A 16,776-nucleotide genomic window follows, 5' to 3' on the forward strand; every position below is an offset into this window, starting at 1 on the left:
ACAATTTGACACTGTTGTTTATGGCGTCAGTAATCCCCCTAGGCTCCAGTCATAAGTTGCCAAGGCTATGGAAGCCTTTTGAGTTCGCTGACTTCAATCTTATTCTGACAGGGTCATAGTCAAAGTGGAAGTTCTCTCCTCCCTTCAGAGAAAGGTACCTCCTTCTTTGATGACCCTTTCTTTTCTTTTCTTTTCTTTTCTTTTTTTTTTTTTTCCCAGAGTGTCTTGGCTTTCCATGCCTAAAATACTCTCATGGGCTCTTCAGCCGGATCCGAATGCCTTAAGGGCTGGTTCTGAGGCCAGAGTGCTATTTAGGACATCTGCCATTCTATGGGTCTGCTGTGTATCCCACTTCCCATGTTGGATCGTTCTCTCCCTTTTTGATTCTATCAGTTAGTATTCGCAGACACTAGTCTTGTTTGTGTGATCCCTTTGAATCTTAGACCTATCAGTGTGATAAATTGTGAACTGAAATTGATCACTTGGACTAGTGAGATGGCATTTGTACATGCCACCTTGATGGGATTGTATTGGAATCCCCTGGCACGTTTCTAACTCCACCATTTGGGGCAAGTCCAATTGAGCATGTCCCAAATTGTACATCTCCTCCCTCTCTTATTCCCACTCTTATATTTAACAGGGATCACTTTTCAGTGAAAATTTAAACACCTAAGAATAATTGTGTGTTAATTACAGAGTTCAACCAGTAGTATTAGCTAGAACAAAAAAAATTACTAAAAGGGATAAAGTATTAAATTGTACATCAACAGGACAAGGCTGATCAGGTCACTGTTTCTCATAGTGTTCCATTCACTTCAACAGTTTTCCTTTTTGGTGCTTGGTTAGTTGTCACCGATCAGGGAGAACATATGGTATTTGTCCCTTTGGGACTGACTTAATTCACTCAGCATAATGTTTTCCAGATTCCTCCATCTTGTTGCAAATGACTGGATTTATTCAATGTTTACTTATGGCCTCAGAATTGTAGTATTATTCAAAGTATTACTTTTAAAAGTTAGCTTTATATTTTGCATACAAGAAGATGAAGAACACTGCATCTAAATGATGGTATTTCAAGTTTCAGGAAGGACTGCAGTAGAATTGTTCTTTCATCTCAGCAACTTCAGTATTTTCCTTTCATACTTTGAAATTTAGCAGAACTGCACATTGTACACATGATTAGAACCCATTACCCAAACTCAGTGATTACTTACACTGTGTTTTGATCAAGATTTGGTTGAGATTTGATTATTTGTTCAAGTAATGACTCATATGTTGAGTTTTAATTGACCATTCTATTACATGTTTTGTACTTGTGCCATTTATTATTTTCACTTGATTTTCCTTTATTGTGCTTTCAAGTACTATATAATTCAATATTATTTATTCTATTAGATTTAGGTATATTGTAAAATAATGTTAATTTTTTACCATATTGTGTTTTCTTATTATAACTACCGTTACTATTTCACTGCTAAACAAATGAGACAGGTGTCTTCCCATAGTGTGTTCCTGTGGTTTTTACCCATTGTCTTTGTGCTATTGTGTTCTTATATTTTACTTCCACATCTGTTCTAAACTCACAACCTACGATTATTATTTTTACCTTTAAGTCCATAGATTTCTCCATACTTAAAAATCATTCTTTAATTATGTTTATTGTTAGTCCATTTTCTGTTGCTCTAACAAAATTCCTGAGGTCGGATAATGTATAAAGAGAAAGCTTGATTACTTTCTGTCTTCTGGAGGTCCCAGAGCCCAGCACCAGTACCTGCTGGCCTCTGGTGGAAGCCTTCTGGCTGCATCACTCCATGGTGGACATCATCATGGCAGGAAAGCATGTGAGGCAGAGAAAGGTCGTATGCTGAGAAGAGCAGCAAGGAGGATTCTGGGGTCAGACTTGCTCACATGCGACACCTCTCTTTTGTGGGAATTCACCATGGAAACTACATTACTCTTCTTAGTGTGATGGCCCTGTTGCTCTGTTATCTCCTACTAGTGCCTGTGTCTTACATGTTTGTCGCTCCCCGTCTTCGTGGAGGAACGACACAGGACCCTGCGCTGTTCTTTCGTCTGCTCGGCCCTCCCCGGGTTTGCTGCTGGTTCTTCCCGGGTTGGCTACTGTCCCTTCCACCTCCGTGGAAGGGCGGTTCCCCCTGCCACATTCCCCACTTCCGCGGGGGAGCGGCACACCGCTGGCCGGCTCTCTCGGGGGCTGCACAGGTGTTCCCCTTAGATGTTCCTCTTAGATGTTCCTGGTGCATGCCGTCTCTCTCCTCCTTTATAGTCCTCCTCTGCCAATCCCAACTCGGCTGCCCACACGCCGAGTACGCTGCTCTCCTCCAATCAGGAGCAAGTCCTACAGCTTATTGGCTGAACTGGAGGCAGCTGTGTAGAAGCTGTTTTCTTCTCTCCCAGCGCCATATCATGGGAGAGCAGATGCATAGAATAAGTCTTAATTCCAGTAACTTAGTCTAGTCCGAGTTGCTCCCCACAGATCCCCCTTTCTTTTTATTTTTTGGCGTTGATACGCGCCTGTCTTCGGTGTCCCGCGGCACACACTCTGCTCTGCTTGCTAGAGTTGCCACAGGTTCTTACAAGTCCTATCAATCAGGCAAACCGAATCCGGGTCCTCTCTTCGCCATGTTGTGAGGAGGTTTTTAGGCGCTGATGCATGCCTGTCTTCGGTGACCTGCGGCTCATACTCTGGTCGAGCCGCCTGCTGGTGCTTACCGCCTTAATCAGGCAGACCGAATCCAAGCTCTCTCATTGCCATGTTGTGGGGTGACTTATTGGTGTTGATAACGTGCCTGTCTTCGGTGACCTGCAGCTCACACTCTGGTCGAGCTGCCCGCTGGTGCTTACTGCCTTACTAATCAGGCAGACCGAATCCAAGCTCTCTCATTGCGGTATTGTGGGGAGACTATTGATGTTAATAACGTGCCCGTCTTCGGTGACCTGCGGTGCATAAGCTGCTAGCCGCCCGCAGGTGCTCATCGCCTCACTAATCAGGCAGACCGAATCCAAGCCTTCTCATTGCAGTATTGTGGGGAGGCCTTTCTATTTCTCTATTTCTCTATCTCCGGGCATTCCTATTTCTCCCATTTTACTTCTGTCTGCCAACATTCCTATTTCTCTCATTTTACTTCTAAACTTCTGTTTCTCTTATCCCTGCGGCTTCCCGGCGCCCGCCCCAAGGCTGCTTCTCGGCAGCTTTCCGGCTCTGAGCCGCTTCAGCCCGCTTCTCTTATCTGCGCGGCTTTGCTTCGCGCGCACACTCCGTGGTCTCTCACTAGCCCAGCGTTCCCTATCTACTTGTGCCCCGCACGCTTTCTCTGCGCGCGGCAGCCTCCACGAGTCACACAGTGTAGCTCATGTCTCCGCCACTAGCATTCAATCCAAGTTCCCCGGGCTAGCCTGGCGAATTCAACCCAGCTCACGTCTCCGCCCCACGATTTGGCTTCCCGTCCTTTGCTTCCCGGGCTAATCAGACGGATCCCAATCTGGCTTACGTTTCTGCTTCTGGTTTCAACTTTTCGCCCCCTATTCCCGGGCTAACTTGAGAATCCCAAAGTGGCTTTTGTCTCCGCCTCGGCCTGCCCCCCGCGGCTTCAATTTCCCTAACATTTTTCTCTACCCGGTATGTTTCCCCAAGCTTTCCTCCAACAATACTCCTCCCTCATTTCTCCTGGCTTCTCCCCACAGTCCGTATCCAAGTCTGTTTGTTCTAGCTTTCACTTTCGCTTTCGACCTTAGAGATTTCTCCCAGCTTCCCCCCGTAGTCCGTATCTGAGTCTATGCCTAGGCTTTTGATAGCTTCTTCTGGCACCTTTCTTGTCCGGCTTTCCCTAGGCTGTTTGCTAGTCTCTCTCTCTGATATTTTCCCACTTCTTCCCGTTTCTTCCCTCTTAGGTTTCCTATCCGTCCTAGGTTTCCTATCCGAGTCACAGCACCATTACGTCGCTCCCCCTCTTCGTGGAGGAATGACACTAAACCCTGCCTAGGCTTCATATCCGAGTCACGGCACCATTATGTCGCTCCCCGTCTTTGTGGAGGAACGACACAGGACCCTGCGCTGTTCTTTCATCTGCTCGGCCCTCCCCGGGTTTGCTGCTGGTTCTTCCCGGGTTGGCTACTGTCCCTTCCACCTCCGTGGAAGGGCGGTTCCCCCTGCCACATTCCCCACTTCCGCGGGGGAGCGGCACACCGCTGGCCGGCTCTCTCGGGGACTGCACAGGTGTTCCCCTTAGATGTTCCTCTTAGATGTTCCTGGTGCATGCCGTCTCTCTCCTCCTTTATAGTCCTCCTCTGCCAATCCCAACTCGGCTGCCCACACGCCGAGTACGCTGCTCTCCTCCAATCAGGAGCAAGTCCTACAGCTTATTGGCTGAACTGGAGGCAGCTGTGTAGAAGCTGTTTTCTTCTCTCCCAGCACCATATCATGGGAGAGCAGATGCATAGAATAAGTCTTAATTCCAGTAACTTAGTCTAGTCCGAGTTGCTCCCCACACATGTTCTGCCAGCTTTGACCATTGCCTCACAGGGGACCCACCTTCCTGCACGTGAAACTTTGAAGGATATACTGGAACTGGTTGCAAACTCAAGGACTTAGGGTTTGTGCCTTTTCAGTACTAATCATTGAATCTTTCAGTTCGGAGTGCCCATTTAGAAACAATTCCCTGTCTTTATCATGTCTTTAATTGTCTTATGAAATATTATTTAAAAAAACCAAACAACATGTTTAGGGGAAGGTCTTCGTAGCAGTGATTAAGCCACCAGTTGAATGAGCACATCCCCTATGGCAGTGTCAGTACTTACCTCCCGACGCCCACTCAGTCCTTCAGTTCTTGCTTCATGCTAATGTGTGGCTCTGGAATGAGCAAATGACAGCTCAAGTACATGGGGCCCTGCTACCCATAGGAAGCCGGGACTGAATTCTAGTCTTCTGACATCAGCCTGGCCCACTGCCAGCTTTTTGTAGGTGTTTGAGGGGTGAATTCCGAAACATCTTTCTCTCTCTTTCTGTCATACAAATAAACTAAAGTTTTTAAGCAGCAGCCTACAGCTTGTGATTTTGGAAGGATATCTGTTCTGGGTATAGAATTCTAGTTTTTTTTCTTATATTTCTTCAAACATGTTTATTTTTCTGTTTGTCAAAGTCTGCATCATCCTTACTGTTGTTCTCCTGAATGCTACCTGTTCATTTCTCCCACATTGACTGCGCTATTCCTAAGTGAGTGTGAATTTGCTTTTTTTTGTGTGTGTGCTTGGCTTTCATTGATTTACCTTGAGCTCTGGGTAGAAGCCTTTAAGTGATTTTGGAAAATAATCTGTTGCAATTCTCTCTTCAAATATTTCTTCTTCTCTAAACCTCCTTTACCTCCTTTTGGGGTTTAATATGTAGAATATTTCAAAATGACTGACATACACCTCAAACTGTGATTATTTTTTTTCTTTCCTTGTTTTCTTTCTTGCCCTTTAAGCTAAATTTGCATAATTTATAGTAAATTGCTTTTCAGATCATGCATTCTTTTTCCTTGGTACTGTCTGCAGTAAAGCTTAGCTAATAACTTATTAATGCTAGGTATTTTTCATTTCTAGTAAAAATAAGATACAAAGTATACAACTACAAATGTACATAATTCAAATGCCTTTCTATCTGTGATAGCCACTAAGGAAATGTAGGGGGTGTATGCTTCATTCAAAATATGAATGGAAAAACTAAATGCACAAAAATGAGCTTATACATATATATGCATGCTTTTATGAAGAAAACCACAAATCTATATTTGAGGAGAAAAAAGACCCTCCTGGTGCATGGGACACTTTGCCATATTTGCAATATAAAAACAACATTAGTTTAGAAGTTCCCAATTTTAAAATAATTTTTTAAATATTTTAAAAATAATTCCTCACTGGAATTTTTGCAAAGAACTTGCCAAATTGTGCACATAGGCGCATAGGTCAACTAACAAGGCAATGACTATTTGAAAAACCAGCTTTAGAAGAAGGAAGCTCAGAGAGATGAGTGTGGCACAGGAAACTGTTTCTCTAGGGCTGCTGCCGATTCTTACAAAGGTGGGTAACGAGCTGAGAAGCCATGAAGAAAGTGTGGTCGTGTCCTGTGACTAGAACAAAGTTACCATTGGAGACCTGATGAGAAGTGAATCCTTCACACCGTAAGGACCAAACCCTAGAAGTCCTGTGCCTAGATGTTAGTGTTCTCTCTTTAGCACAATAGGTTTTTTCTTTTTTGAGTACATTCGTGGGGCATGATGAATTGCTAGGGTTTTCTGCCTCATGTTGTATATTTACACTAGTACAGTATTTCTCCAAGCCCTTGAGTCATTTTTTCTTGCACCATCCTACATGGAAATGCTGGCATTTCTACTACCAATGCAAGCAGTTGATTTTTCTACATTTCTGTAAGCCATCCTAGCATGTTTTATACCATTTCATGTCCTTGTCCTTGACCTGATAACTGTTGTGTCCCATGAGATTGCTCCCAAATGAATTATTTCTTCTTTATCCAATCTTGTCTTGCAGCTCCCTTGATGCAGACTCCTCAAAATGTAGTCTTCAGCTCCTTCCAGAACTTGCTGGTAGATATTAAAGATCCTTGGAGGTTTACACTCTTCCTTCTTTCATCAGGTTCAAGTGCTCCTGGATGAGTTGAAACTTGACCCTCCTTTTTCTAGTAGCCAAGAGAGAAGGTAGAGGCAGATCCTAAGTAGTGATGTCTCTTACTTCTCTTCATCCAAGAGTATTAGAAGGCTCACTTGCCTCTACTGTGAGTTTATTCTTGAGTCTTCACTGCTTTTACAATGATTCTGAACCCTCCAAACTGCGAGAGATGAGAGTTCTCTGTATAAAAACATATCTGTTTTGTTTCACTGCTTAGCTTTTTCTAAAAAAAAGATATTTATGTATTTGAGGGTTTTAGGAAACAAACAGGGAGAGGAGAGGGAGAAGGAGAGAGTGAGAGGGAGAAGGAGAAGGATATATATAGATAGAGAGAGAGAGGGAGAGAGAGAGAGAGATTCCATATGCTGATTCACTACCCAGAAGCCCTCAAGGGGTGAGGCTGGGCCAGGGTGTGAGCCAGGAGCCAGTAACTCAATCTAAGTTTCCCAAGTGGATGGCAAGAACCCAAAATGTCATCACTGCTGCCCTGAGGTCCTGCATTGGTGAGAAGTTGGAGTTAGGAGTAAGAGAAAGAACGTGAACCCAGGTCTGAAATGTGGCATGGGGTGCCTTCTGCTAGGCTAAGCACTTACTCCACACAACTTAGCTTTTAACAGCTATGAATTACTATCAGCTTCCTAAAAACATGTATTTCTTTAAGGTTTCCATTGAGTTTAACATCAACCTCCTTGGTAAAAAAAAAAAAATAAAATCCCTCTATATTTTTCAAAGATCAGTAGTATGTTACTAGGGGAAAGCATTCCCTTCTACTGGGATTCCCTTGCATTTCAATGTCTGTGAAAGTGTAAAAACTTGAAAGCTACCTGGTAGAGTGTCTCTGGGCTTTACCTACCTTCTAAACCAAATATAGCAGCCTTCATTATTAGCTATGTGACATGATCCAATTGGAAAACACCCATCACCATCAGTATCTTCTTTGGATGCACCTGGCTCTGGTCAGAGGCAGATTTTCTGGAAACAGATGCTGCGCTAGAGATGACCGTTTACCGGGTTTGTGGGCAGTGTTTCTGGCAAGTCCAGCTGAAGAAAAACAAAGACGCAAAAAGAGGGCAGATGGAAACATTGAGATCCAATGCATTTTCTACTGAAGTTTTGTCTACTTGGAGATTTTTGAAAATGAGATACACCTTTGAACCTTTACCAAGGTGCGGTAAGGCAACCAGGCCTTTTTGTCAGGATGTGGATCAGCGATTGGATGGAGGTCCCTCTCAGAAGGACTCTGGAGGGAGCTGACAGCTAAAATCCCCTGCCTGTAGTCCTCTCAGCAGCTGTGATGCAAAATCCATTTCTGAAGAGGGATTTGGGTGGCATCGCAGCATCTACCCCACTGGGAAAATTGATGAAGCAAGCAGATGACAAAGTCAGTGAGGATATAAATGACTGAAGCTACGTGATTAACACTATTGATATAATTGTTATCAATAGAGCACTTCACCTAACAATGACAGTGTTTTCAGAACATTCATTCACATTGATTTAATCGTATTATTTAGATGCTGAGCAATGAGGCACATTTTTACAAAGCTCATAGCCATAAAATGCAAGTTTCTACAAATTTTGAAGGAAGGAAACCATATAATCTGTCTCTGACCATGGTAGAAATAACCAGAAACTAAATACATGATTATGACCAAGATACTCCCACTTTGTTAGTGTGGTTAAGCACATACTTCTAAATAACCCATGAGTCAAAGCATGGATGTTATAGAAAATGAAAGTTACTCATACATGGAACTAAGTACAATAAAAACATCACAAGACTTGTAGGATATAGCTAAGGTCATTCTTCTCAGGGAGTTTTCAGTCTTAACTAAATATTAAAATATGTTTTACATAGCACAGCCATCTCCAGAAGTTAGAAAAGGCAAGTTAGACACATACTTTTAGAGATGATAATGTGATTACATTAAAAGTAGCCTTTGTATTGTAAATGCAAGTATGGAAATAAAGTAATACAATTTGTTGAGTTTACTTTAAATTGGGGAGAGTAGTTTTGACAGAAATATGTGCAGGGACATGTAGTTGACACAAGATGGGTCATATTTAACTGGTTGGATCATGGAGTTTAATATACTGTTGTCTCTACTATGTTTAGACATTTTTCATAATAGGAATATTAAAAATGCTGTGAGAAAAATTGGATCTCTATATACAGAAGTATGAAACAAGACCACTACTTTTTATCCTACATAAAAAATAAACTCACAATGAATTAGAAATTTACACCTAAGACCTGAAACCATCAGATTATGATAGGAAACCATGGGGAAAGATTGCAAGACATTGACATAGGCAATAAAAGATCAAGCTCAGAAGCTTCTGCACTACAAAGGAAAAACCCAACAAAGAGAAGAGGCAACAAACAAAATGGGAGAAAATATTTGCAAATCATACATCTGCAAAAGGATTAATGTTGAGAATATATAGGAGTTCAAAAAACTCAACAATAAGAAAACAGATAATCCAGTTAAGAAATGGCCAAAGGGTATGAACAAACATTTTTCAAATGATGATAGTCAAATGGCTAACAGACACATTGAAAGATGCTCTGGATAACTAGCCATCAGGGAAATGCAAGTACAAACCACAGTGAGGTTTCACCTCACCCAAGCTAGAATGATTATCATCCTAAAAATCAAAAAATAAAAAAGCTGGTGAGATTGTAAGGAAAAGGTTACATGAATGTACTGTTGGTGGGAATATAAACTATTATAACCATTATAGAGGACAGTATGGAGATCCCTCAGAAATCAGAAAATAGATCTACCATGTGACACAGCCATTCCACTCGTGAGAATTTACCCATAGGAAATGAAATCAGCATTTGAATGATTATCTGTATCCCAAAGTTTATGGCTGCTTAGATCACAGTAGTTAAGATATGGAATCAACACAGATGTTGATCAACTGATGGCTGGATAAAGAAATTGTTATATATACATAATGGAATACAACTCAGCTGTAAAAAAAGAATGAAATCCTGTCTTTTGCAAGAAAATGAATGCAATTGAAGACATTTATGCTTGGTGAAATAAGCCAGTCCCTCAAAGACAATTATATACTTTCCCTGGTCTATGGTATATAATATAGAGAGTACAAAAAAGATACACATAGTTGAGTGAAATTCACATTTTAAGATTTGATTATTATTATTGCCCTTGTCTGTGCTCCTCAGGAATAGTGTTTTTGGTACTTACTACTTGTTGAATTCTTTATTAACTAGAAGGTTAAACTTGTGAATATAAAGTAAATTGAATGTACGTCATTGTAAATATTAATAGAAAAATAAGAAAAGAAGGAGGAGGAAGGATAGAACAGGGCAGGGAGGGAAAGAGGGGTGGAAAATATAATCAGGTTCTTAAAAATCGTATATATGTATGAAATACATGAAATTGGTTCCCTTTATATAAAAATTTATATGAAGTTACAGATTCAAATTTTAAATTCTTATAAATTCTCATAAAGCAAAAGACATGAATTATAAGAGGGTAATGTACAAAATTATGCAAACAATATTTGAGATGAAATGTTTTTAAATAGATCAGGTTATATTTGAAAAACATTTCATCAGAAACTGGTCATAATTCAATTACTTTAGGGTGAACCAGGCATTTTGTTTTTTAAATTTTTATTATCTATTTGAAAGGCAGAGAGATAATGGGAGATCTTCATCCACTGATTTGCACCACAAGTGCTCTTAACAGCTGGTACAGGTTACAATGAAGCCAGGAGCTTGGAACTCAATCTGGGTTGTTCTCATGCTTAGTAGGGACCCAGGATCTTGAACCATCACCACTGCCTCACAAAGTGTGTATTATTAAGAAAGTAGAATAGGGAGTGAACTTGGAAATTGCACACAAAGCACTCTGATATAGGATGCCAATATTCCAACTGGCACTTTAGCTGCTATACCAAGTGTCTACGCTGAATCAGGGATTTAGTGGTTTATGTCGGCCTATAGGTTTGCTTTTAATTGCACTCACGAATGCTAAAAGTGGTGATGTCAGTGCTCTTTATGGAAACAACACCTGAGACTAGTCAAAGCACCCATGCACTTGAACATTGTTGGGGATCCAGTTGGTGTCTTTGACTTTGGTCCATGCATATTTGAAGCAAGATTCAACAGCTATTACAGCGGTGTATGCCTAAGTTCTTGAGGAATTGATAAACTTTCATAAAACAGCAGCTATATTTATGTTATTTTAGACATTTTTGACTGAAATTCTTTTCTATTTTTGACAAAGCATGTTCTCAGAATTTTAAATATTTCTATATAATCCTCTAAGGATAGAGATAAAAAAGGTATATAAACCTATTGAAGAAAGCCTAAAATTTCAAGAGCTAATAATAACTGTTCCAACAAAGTAGCTTTTCTGATGCATACTTAATTGGTTACTTTAAGAAATTTAATGTAGATTTTATGATATGAATTGTTTGAAATGTGTTAGGATTTTACTAGTCCTTGTTGCATGGTCACTTTGTATAAATGCAACATGGTTACCAAAATTAATTTACAGTTTTTCTTTGAGTGCAGGGGTGTCTAAGGGACTATTAAATCAGCTTTGTTGATTCTGTTGATAAATCTTTGTTCTGCACTCTTCTGCACACTTTGAAACTTCTTAACAACAATGAAACAACTCTAGGAAAGGTCTTCAAAAAGTTCATGGAATGTCCGGATTATGAAATAACTGTATGAGTTTCACGGTTTTTGTGCAACCAAAGAAACACATGCTATCTTGCTATAACATACCTGAATAAGCTCTAGCTTGAACCACTAAGAAGAACATTCATCAGTTTGAAAAGATCCCCTATCAGAGCAACAGGGATTTTGCATTAAAACTGTATCAGAGCAACAGGGATTTTGCATTAAAACTGATGCAAGAGCAAGCATCAGACTTAAGATGAAGCTTGGGTGGAAGAATGGTGGAATCATGACGCTTTACACAAAGTTTGGGTGTCCTGCGCTCAGAAGGAATCAGCTGTTTACTAATGCATGACTGGTCAGAAGAAGGGAGGAGATGAGATGCGTAGTGAAGAGGACTGAGGGAGAACTGAGTTTTATCTGGAAATTCTATAAACAAGTGAGATTGAGATCCTGAAGCATTTCTTAGAAGAACTGTAACGGGACATGAAACATGGTTTCACCTGTTGGATTCTAAAGACCAAGCTCGGTCAGAACAATGCCGGTCGAGACGTGGAAGGCAAAGCAAAGCGGCCCCCGTGTAGAGTACAGGTCAAGGCAACACGGGGGCAGGGGCGGAACTCCAGGCATTTTGCTTGCTGAGTTTCTGGAAGATCAAAGAACGGTAACACCTCCTTATTAGGAGAGTGTTGTGAGGAAGTTAGGCAAGGCTTCAGCGACAGAACTCCCAGGAAATCTTCACAAGAGAATCCTTCTCCATGGAAGCACCTGGCTCCTGGCTTCGGATTGGCACAGTGAGCAGGCCTTAGCAGCCACTTGGGGTGGGGGGTGAACCAATGGAAAAAGGAAGACCTTTCTCTCTGTCTCTCTGTCACTCTGTCTCTCACTGCCTAACTCTGCCTGTCAAAAAAAAAAAAAAAAAAAAAAAAAAAAAAAAAAAAAAAAAAAAAAAAAAGACTCCTTCTCCATTACTACAATTCCCCTGCTCATCCCTCTCATCAACCAAGAACAACTTTGTGAGGTCTCAGTGGAAAAATCACGAAGCATCCAGCTTACAGTCCTGATTTGACTGCTCTTGACTTCTTTATGTTTTCTGATCCTTTTTTTTTTTTTTTAATTAAGATTTATTTGACTGTTTTGGGAGTCTGAGGTACAAGGAGAGAGGCAGGGAAAGAGAGAGAGAATCTTCTATCTGCTGGTTCACTCCCCAGGTAGCTACAGTGACTGGCACTGGGCCAAGCCGAAGGCAGGTGCTTAATCCAGGTCTCCCATGTGGGGGGCAGGGGACCCAGACACTTGGGTCACCTTGCAATGCTTTTCTCAGGCTATTAACAGGAAGTGGCTTACCTGGGACATGAATTGGTGCTCATATGGGATCCGTAATGGGGCTGACACCCTATGTTCTCTAATTGTAAAGAATCTTTAAAGGGAATCCATTTCTTTTCAATTAATAATATAAAAGGGATTGCATGAATATGGTTCAATTCCCAGGACCCTCAGGTCCTTAGAGATAGACTAAATCATCACTTTAAAAAGTGTCTTGAGGTGGGCAACACTGTAGTGTAGTATCCTAAGCCTCCACCTTTGGCGCTGGCATCCCATATGGGCACCAGTTTGAGTCCTGGTTGCTCCACTTCTGATCCAGCTCCCTGCTATGGCCTGGGAAAGCAGTAGAAGATAGCCCAAGTCCTTGGTCCCCTGCACCCTAGTGGGAGACCCGGAAGCAGCTCCTGGATTCTGGCGTCAGATCAGTTCAGCTCCGGCTGTTGAGGAGCTGAACAGTGGATGGATGACCTCTCTCTCCCTGTCTGTAACTCCATCTCTCAAATAAGCAAATAAAATTCAAAAAGTGTCTTAAACTTTATGAATTTGTCTTTAGAAATAAAGTTTACACATTTTATCTTTAATTTTTTTCAGTAGCCCTATGGAGTATTTTTATTTGTTAGAACTAACTTTTAATTTTTTTTTAATTTCCTTTTTTTAAATTTGAAAGTCAGGTACACAGATGCAGAAAAAGATAGAGAGACAGAGAGAGTTATTCTATCTGCTGGTTCACTCCCCAAATTCCTGCAACAGTCAGGGCCGGGCCAGGTCAAAGTCAGGGGCCCAGACCTCAGTCTGGGTCTTGTTTTTTTTTTTTTTTTTTTTTTTTTTAATTGTGTTTTACCATAATGATGGATAATGTCAGTGTCTTAAAATTCTAGAATTTTTCTCTATTTCTTTGAAACTAAATTCTAGGTTGTATACATTTTATAGTTTTCTATATTCTTGATAGGCTTTCTGTTAAATGTTTAGTATCTTTTAAAATTCTGTTAAAATTTTCTCCTAAATTATATTTCTAAATAACATAGTTGCATAATTTTTTAATATTTGTATTTCATTTATTGCTTTCAAAGTTATTTTAGATTATTTTCATGTTTGCAGCATAATGCTTAACGTCTTCAATCAAATCTGATGTGTTACATAGCAATTTAGGTCATTTTTTTTCTTTCAAAGCCGTCTTCCACTTTATATGTTCATTATGTTCACTGCTGACTGAGGTCACATTATCACTGTATACTCAGAGCCTCTGATGGTAGCTTATAGCCTACCCATATGGAATGATCTATTTGAGTATGGTCTCTTTAAAACTCTCACATTGGTTGATTCCTTTGTGATCATTTTCATCTGCTTTTGACCTTATTACTTGAATTTCATCATTTCAGTCTTCTTCTTGGGCTGTTTTTCTTGTCTCTTAAATGTTGTATTTCTCTAAACTTCTCTTCTTGAGCTTCATGCCTCTGCATATTTATTTTAATAAATATTAATTTGAATGTAATGTTACCTTCCTAGCATAATTGAGTAGGAGACACAGAAATTTCCCATATAACCTCTTTCCCCACACATGCAGAGCCTCCTTCAACTATCATCATCCTTGACCCAGATGGGACACTTGACATAACTGATGATGCTGCTGTGTCACATTGTGATCACCCAATGCCCAAGGCTTATTTATCATTTTTTATTGGTGCTATCTGCAGCCCTATATTATGCCCTTCACAACAATTAACTCAAGATGAATCACAGACCATTATGTGAAATGGAAGACTTTAAAACTCATGGAAGGGTCTGGCGTTGTGACATTGTGGGTAAGACCACTGCCTGCGATGCTAGCATATCATATGGGTACTAGTTTGTGTCCTGGCTGCTCCACTTCTCATCCAGCTCTCTTATAATGGCCTGGGCAAAGCAGCAGAAGATGTCCTGGGTGCTTGGGTCTCAGCTACCCATGTGGGAGACCTGGAGGAAGCTCCTGGCTCCAGGCTTTGTCCTGGCCCAGTCTTGGCCATTGTGGCCATCTGGAGAGTGAACCAGTTAATACAGATCTCTCTGTCTCTCCCTCTCTCTCTGTAACTCTTTCAAATAAATAAATAAATAAATATTTTTTAAAAACTCATAGAAGATCACATAGAAAAAATAAATCAATGTGATTTGGGCTTGTTGGTAATTTTTGTGGATAAGGCCTTGAAGTCCTGACTTATGAAAGAAGAAAGAATTGATAAAACTAGATTTCACTGGGCCGGTGCCGTGGCTCACTTGGCTAATCCTCTGCCTGCAGCACCAGCACCAAGGGTTCTAGTTCCAGTTGGTGCACTGGGTACTAGTCCCAGTTACTCCTCTTCCAGTCCAACTCTCTGCTTTGGCCCGGGAGGGCAGTGGAGGATGGCCCAAGTGCTTGGGTCCCTGCACCTGCATGGGAGACCAGGAGGAAGTACCTGGCTCCTGGCATCGGATCGGTGCAGCACTGGCCGTAGCGGCCATTAGGGGAGTGAACCAACGGAAGGAAGACCTTTCTCTCTGTCTCTCTCTCACTGTCTATAACTCTCTTGCTGTCTAACTCTGCCTGGTAAAAACAAACAAACAAACAAACAATAAAAACAACAACTAGATTTAATTGAAAATTTCATCCCTATTCATGTTATGGATTTTCCTTAGATACTATTATCCATTTGCATAATTTAAACTCTCACTTTGGTGTTTGAACTGTAAAATGTATCCTTAATCCACACTGCATTCTTGAATTAATGATCATTATTTCTTAATACCTCTAAATATTTCCACTTAGATTTGCACAGTCACTATAGGCAGAATTCACTCAAACCCAAAATTCCCATCTTTTTCAAAGTTGTTCTATTTTTCATTGTCTGTGTTGATGATTCATACTGTCATTCATTTCATGCTTAAATTAGAAAACACATGTGGGGGTGTGCACTTGGTGTAGTGGCTATGATACCTCCTGGAATGCTCGCATGCTTATCTGAGTGCCTGAATTCAAGTGCCAGGTATGCTTATGATTCCAGCATTCTACTAACGCACACCCTAAGAAGCAGACAATAATGGCTCAAGTGGTTGGGTCCCTGCCACCCACATGGGATACCTGGATTGAGTTCTAGACTCCAGGATTCTGCTTGGCCCAGCTTTGGCTGTTGTGGGTACTTGAAGTGAAACAATGATTGGAAACCTACCCACCGCCTTTCAAATAAATAATAATAGAGAAAAGAATGTATGTTGTAGACTTCGTTCTCTGTATCACTGTTCATATAGAAATTTATATCACCTAGCATCACTTTATATCACTGATTATGAAATTTATTCCTTCTACACATCCTGAATAATTAAAGTAGATCTCCCCAGTATTAGTCTTATTCAGATCTCAGAGCTTTTTGTCTTAAACTAGGTCCATTGTGTTAACCTGTTTCTCTTTCCCTTTAAACCTTTTTCTACAAATTGCAACACAATGAAAAAATGTGAATTTCATAATGTCACTCGTTCTCTTGCTTTTAATGCTTTCTATGGTATCTAAAAATAGTGTATGAATTTCATAGTTGGAATATACTCTCCAAATTTTCTAGCCATATATCCTAAATGTCCTTGCATTCACCCTGTACTATATTTGTACTGAATCATCTCATTTTCCAGAACTCTTGTGTTCTGTCTCAGATCCATATTTTTTAATATATTACTGTCTCTGCTGGGAATGGATTCTCTTGTCTCTAGCACCCAGCTAAACTTCCACTCATCCCTTCTGATCAGTATGAAAATTGCTTCTTCTGAGAATTTCTATGTTCCCGTAGGTTTGATTTGGGTCTCTCTTCCTGGACTCCCACATAACCTTGTGCAGCTATGCCTTGAACACTTAACATACTCTGTATTGATTTTGTATGTGGCTCTAACACTAAATTGTCAGCACCTTGAATCCAGGAATTCTGCCTTTATCTGCCTATTTAATTATAGACAGTAATTATTTGGTGATATCTGTTTAATAGATGTTCCTGAACAAGTGATTAGCCAATGGGGCATTGGCAATAGTGGTAGTAATAGATGGGTTAGTATTGCTTCTCCAAGGTGATGTTGGAGTGTGGTGACTTCAGCCATGGAATGAGGGGCAT

This window comes from Oryctolagus cuniculus, chromosome 12, assembly GCF_964237555.1.
Source record: "Oryctolagus cuniculus chromosome 12, mOryCun1.1, whole genome shotgun sequence".
NCBI lineage: Eukaryota > Metazoa > Chordata > Mammalia > Lagomorpha > Leporidae > Oryctolagus > Oryctolagus cuniculus.